At 41.4% G+C, this 5800-nt stretch overlaps 1 pseudogene; it reads right to left on the bottom strand.

The window, feature by feature from the left end:
- Window positions 1-820: 820 nt before the first annotated feature.
- LOC116484253 (short transmembrane mitochondrial protein 1-like) lies at window positions 821-2695 on the bottom strand (annotated as a pseudogene).
- Between the last annotated feature and the right edge of the window lie 3105 nt (window positions 2696-5800).

The raw sequence follows: 5800 nt of genomic DNA, 5'->3' as shown, positions 1-5800 counted from the left end.
CCTCAGCCTCCCAAAGTGCTGGGATTACAGGTGTGAGCTACTGCTCCCGGCCCCTGTAGCATTTTTTACATCAGTGAAAATCACTCCATTTTTCTTCAAAATTTCTTCCCATTTTGGTTCCTGGGATATTGAATGCAGTTGTCCCCCATCTATGAATTCACTGAGCACTGCTTCTTGGGCCAGGAACTGTGCCAGACTCAGTGTTTTCTACTTCTCTGAGACTTAGTCTTTTTGGATAGCTCCTCATTTCTTTTTTCCTCTACCCTCCTCCACCTCAGCTGTCATCACAGTACAAGACTCAGTCTTGAGTCCTCTGCTTTTATCCTTATGTTTTTTTTTTTTGCTTCTAAATATTAATTTTAATTACTTTGAAGTAACCTAACTTAGTATCAAATGTTTAACCATTATAATTGCTAAACTGGAAAATCAGCATTATTTGTATCTGACCAATTATATAATACTCATCAATTTTTCTTTTGACAAAAAATACAGGTTGCATATCCTTTATCTGAAATGCTTGGGACCAGAAGTGTTTTGGATTTTTTTATTTTTTCAGACTGGAATATTTGTATTATACTTCCCAGTTGGGCATCCCTAATCCAAAAATCTGAAATCCAAAATGCTCCAGTGAGCATTTCCTTTGAGCATGACCACTCAAGTTTCAGATTTTGGAACATTTTAGATTTCATATTTTTGGACCAGGGATGTTCAACCTATAGTAGAAATCCTGAAGAGTATGGGAGAGTCTACTAGTTTACTAATTTAGCACCATAATTCCAGTCTTAGAATCTCCCAAGCAGCTGAAAGGAGGATGGGAAGAGGCAAAGATGTTGGAAAGTAAGGATAGTTTTTAGCTCCATTTTTGTTCTAAGGCAATGCAGGGTCTAGCAAAGAAGAAAAATCACTGAGGCTGAAGACAAAGCAAAAGTTTTTGGTTCAGGTGGTAAAGGAGGGCCTGAAGAGCAGTGGAATCGGTGTATCCAGAAGGCAGTGCTGGAGTCGACCTCATGAACTAGGGGGTGTCTTCTTGGCACCCAATTCCGTTTTAATTTCTTCAAATGTTTTAGCTAGATTTGGTATGTCATAGTTCTGAGCCACATAATTCCAACCACATTGCCAAAAGTAAGTGCAAGCAGGAATTGGAACGTGATGTCGACAACAAGGGCAAGGAGGACAAAGAGGTTTCAACGGGTGGCTGCAGCCCTGTATATTCTTTCCTTCAAGTACATGAACCCTTCTCAACACAGCTTCAACTGTCACTACAGAGCACAGCCATTCATCTGACTGCCATTCCTCAATCTGCCAACTCTCTACCAAATATGCTCACTTGAATAGTTAAATAATCGTTCTCCTCATCTCACCATGTACTAAATTCAACTCATTACATTTCTCTTTCCCAGATGGTTTCCCTGTCCTGGCATTTCCATTTCCATCAATGACATGCAGTTATCTTAGTTATACCATTGACATTTTGGGGTCATTTAACTTGTTCTTTTTTCCACTCTGCTAAGCAGCTGTTAACTAGCCTTGTTGTTGAAATGTTTTTCTTCTCCATCCTCTCCTTTTCATGCCCATCATTATCAACCTAATGACCCCACGGTTACTTACATCAGCCTCCTGAATGGGGTCCTCACTTGGGATCTTTTCATCCTGTACATCCTATACACTGCAGGGTAAAAGAGCATAGTAGTTAAGAGCATAGCCCCTGGGGCTGTTATCACCAGTCTTGTATCATCTTGTGACACTTTCTATTTTGGAACTCTTAAATAATTTAAAAATCTCCCTAGCTAGATTGTCAGCTTTCTGAGTAATCCAAATGATGAGTACCTTCACTTCGAGAAAGGAGAGCACTTTCTTTTTTTTTTTTTTCTTTTTGAGATGGAGTTTTGCTCTTGTTGCCCAGGTTGGAGTGCAATGGCGTGATCTCGGCTCACTGCAACCTCTGCCTCCCGGATTCAAGCGATTCTCTTGCCTCAGCCTCCCGAGTAGCTGGGATTACAGGTGCCTGCTACCACGCCTGGCTAATTTTTTTGTATTTTTAGTAGAGATGGGGTTTCACCATGTTGGCCAGGCTGTTCTTGAACTCCAGACCTCAGATAATCCACCTACCTCGGCCTCCCAAAGTGCTGGCATTGCAGGCATGAGCCACTGTGCCCAGCCAGCACTTTCTTAAAGGACAAAAAAATGGCCAGGTACAGTGGCTCACACCTGTACTTGTAATCCCAGCACTTTGGGAGGCCAAGGTGGGAGGATCGCTTGAGCCCAGGAGTTTGAGACCAGCCTGGGCAACATGGCAAGACCCTGTCTCTACATCATGCTACTGCACTCCAGCCTGGGTGACAGAGTGAGGCTCTGTCTCAAAAAACAAAACAAAACAAAAACAAAAAAAAACAGGCAGCAACTACATGCCAGGTACTTTCACAAAATTAACCTTGGCATATCTCACAGTAACTATCACAGGATATCACAGAAGATAAGTCAATAGATATTATGTGTTTAAAGAACTGAGTCCTCTGCTTTAGCCATTTCATCTCCTGACTGTTGAATGGGGCATGATCAATGAAAGCTGGTCTTTGCTTATGTTCCTTTCCATACCTGCAATCCCTTTTTCTACTCCCTACCTCGAAGCTTCAAATTTTGCCCATCCTTCAGGACTAGTCCAAGTTCTATCTCCTCCAGGAAGCCACTGACCCATGATCGTTTGGGCTAGTTGTGTCAGAGTTGCAAAGAACAAGTGTGGATTTGAGAACCATCAGACCTGAGTTTGACTTATATTCTGCTACATACTACCTGCCTAGATCTTCATCAGCTATGTAATGTCTTTAGTTTCCTCTTCTGCAAAAAGAGAGTGATGCATGCTTTGCAGTTATTTTGAGCATTCTATAAGTAAAAGTACCAGCCCTAGTGTTAGTTCTCCTTCCACTTAATCATATAAAACATTGAAGTATTACTTATCTTATGTCTTATTTTTTCCAAAATGACACAAAACCTCTGTGGACAACACCAAGATTTCTATATCTGCCCCATCTTGGCCTTAGGCAGCCAAATACTGCCTGAGGCAGAAACTGGTTGGATGAATGCAAATATGAATATGTTCGAGGAGGTTCTAGTACATTAATGCCACTAAATCAGTAACTTATTGAAATGAGCTGAAACTGTAGGATGGGGGTAGGAGGAAGAAGAGAACCGTTAGCAGGTTGCCAAAAAAGGAATAACATGCTGGTTCTCATGTAACACAAAGGCTTGAGGGAGGCAACCCACAGTGGGTTAGAAAGTGGGTTAGTGAGATAGAAAGGTCCTGGGCTCTTTCTATCTTCCTTCCTGGCCATCCTAATCATGTAGTTTTTTCTATTTGCTGGTAAGATAGCTCTCATACCTCTTAAGTATTGTGACTGCATTCTAGGCAGAAAGAATAAAGAAAGTGAGTGGCAAAAGGCCAGCTAAGTCTGTCCCCTTTCATCAGGAAAACAATAACTTTCCCAGAAGCCTCATGCAGTAGACTTCTGCTTAGATCTCATTTGGCAGAGCTGGATCACATGTCCATTCCGGCTTCAAGGGAGTCTGAGGAAGTATTTTTACTAGGCACATTGTTTTGCTGAAAAATTGAGGTTCTGACAGTAAAGGTGAAAAGAGTGGCTATTGGGTAAGCAACTATCAGTATTTGCCACATGAAGCTTGCAATCTGTTTAGTTTCAAATACACCATAGGGTCCTTTCCGCTCGGAGACCTCTCTTTCTATAGACACGAGAGCTGTTTCTCTTTCTCTTGTCTTCTGCCTATTAAACCTCCACTCCTAAACTCCTCGTGTGTGTCTGTGTCCTAAATTTTCCTGTCGCGTGACAATGAACCTCAGGGTATATACCCCAGACAACGTAGTCACTTCATAATGGGGACCTCATCTGAGATACCAAGGTGCAACATTCATCAAAATGATGAATAGACGAGTGGACTCCAACTCTGTCCTTTCATTTCGAGGCTCTTGGCTTCCATTTTAGAACCAAATCAAACCAAATACTGGGCCCCCTTCAGCCATTTAAAAACGATTAGTGTGGCTGCCAGCCTTACAAGACTTGGGGGACAGGCTTACTAGGGAGAACATGGAGAATCTCCCAGCACCCATGGGTTGCTGAGCATATTGGCCATGTTTGAACCAGCTTCCTTTCACTGAGGCAGCTGAGGATTTCTGACCAGGGCTAGCTCCCAGTGTTATCCAAAGGCTTCTGGACTGGCCCCAGCCTCCAATTGCCTCGATGGGGTGTCGGCAACAGGATCTCCAACTTTCCTATTGTAATTTCCTCCTTTCCTGTCTGTGACTGCCATATCTCTTATCCTCTCTGTATGCAATGTATGGGAAGCTTTACAGTTCAGGGAAGTAATCTTGTTTGGCAAGACCAGGGAATGTCATAGTCCATGTAAACGTCATACCTGATCAAACCAATCTGTGAGCCCTATATAAATCAGACACCCCTCCTCAAACCTGACTATAAAATCTGGCACATGGGCCGCCTGCTGGTCCTTTCTATTCGGAGACCCCTCTCTATAAATAGAGAGAGCTGTTTCTCTTTCTCTTCTCTTCTGCCTATTAAACCTCTGCTCCTAAACAAAACAAAACAAAACAAAAACAAAAACAAAGAAACACCATAAATAGGTGAGAGGAACTCTTCACCTGGCTCAAACTCCAATGCCCCAGGCTGGGGAGCATCCCCTTCCACCACCACCACCATGTGTGGATACCCCCTTACCCTGTTTGAGCTTTGATGCCCACACAAGGTCACTTTAGGAGGATTCTCTCTAAATACTCCTTGGTCTCTGATACCCCATACCTGGCTATCTCCACTGGACAAACTAGGTTCTTGAGTCAAGCACTAAGTAAGGAATATGAAGATTTCATAATTTGTGTGCAGTTTCAGATAAATTCTTTCCAAAGTTAGGAGAAGAAAGAATAAAATATGTAATTGGAATCAGTTGCTACCTAAAAATGTCTTTTTTTAAACCTCACCATGGTACCTGGGGTTAGAAGCAATGCTTTGTTTACTGCTTTTAAAAAGCAACAGAATGGGAATATTGTAGTAAATCTCTGGGGGAATTCCTGTCTTCACACCAAAAATAGTTGTTATTCTCTTAGTTGGTTTGGTTTTATCTCATGGACATTTTGAAGTATGTATTTTTTCTTATTTTTTTGAACTTTTGAGCCGCATACATTTTATAGACTACTATTCATTTTTAATCTCAGTTTCTTTTTTTCTTTTTCACTTTCTCCTTTTCTCTCCTACTCTTTTTTATTTCCCTTTCTCTTTTTTCCTACCAATTTTAGTTTTTATCTTTGTGCTGTATTTAATTGCATCATCATAGGCCACATTAAATCATTTCTGGAAGTTCAGTTTTAAATAAATAGATGAATAAAAAATAGCAGTTAAAAAAAGGGAGAGAAAAGATTTAAGAACATTTCCAAAAGTAACCCCAAAATTTCTTCAGGGGGATAAAAAGTGGGATGATTTGGGAGGTCGAGGTGAGAGGATTAGCTGAGACCAGGAGTTTGAGACCAGCTTGGACAAGATGGCAAGATCCTGTCTCTACAAAAAAAAAAAAAAACATTTAATGAGCTGGGCATAATGGCATGTACCTATAGTCCTAGCTACTTGGGAGGCTGAGGCAGGAGGATCACATGAGCTCAGGAGTTCAAGGTTACAGTAAGCTATGATCACACCACTGCACTCCAACCTAGGCAACCCTGTCTCAAAAACAAAAAACAGTGGAATGAAATCATTTGGGTAATGTCTCCCAGAAAAGTAAAGTATTC

The sequence above is a fragment of the Hylobates moloch genome, unplaced genomic scaffold (genome assembly GCF_009828535.3).
Source record: "Hylobates moloch isolate HMO894 unplaced genomic scaffold, HMol_V3 SCAFFOLD_15, whole genome shotgun sequence".
Lineage (NCBI taxonomy): Eukaryota > Metazoa > Chordata > Mammalia > Primates > Hylobatidae > Hylobates > Hylobates moloch.
Note: the sequence above shows the minus strand (reverse complement) of the source record. Positions and strands in the feature narration are given on the sequence as shown.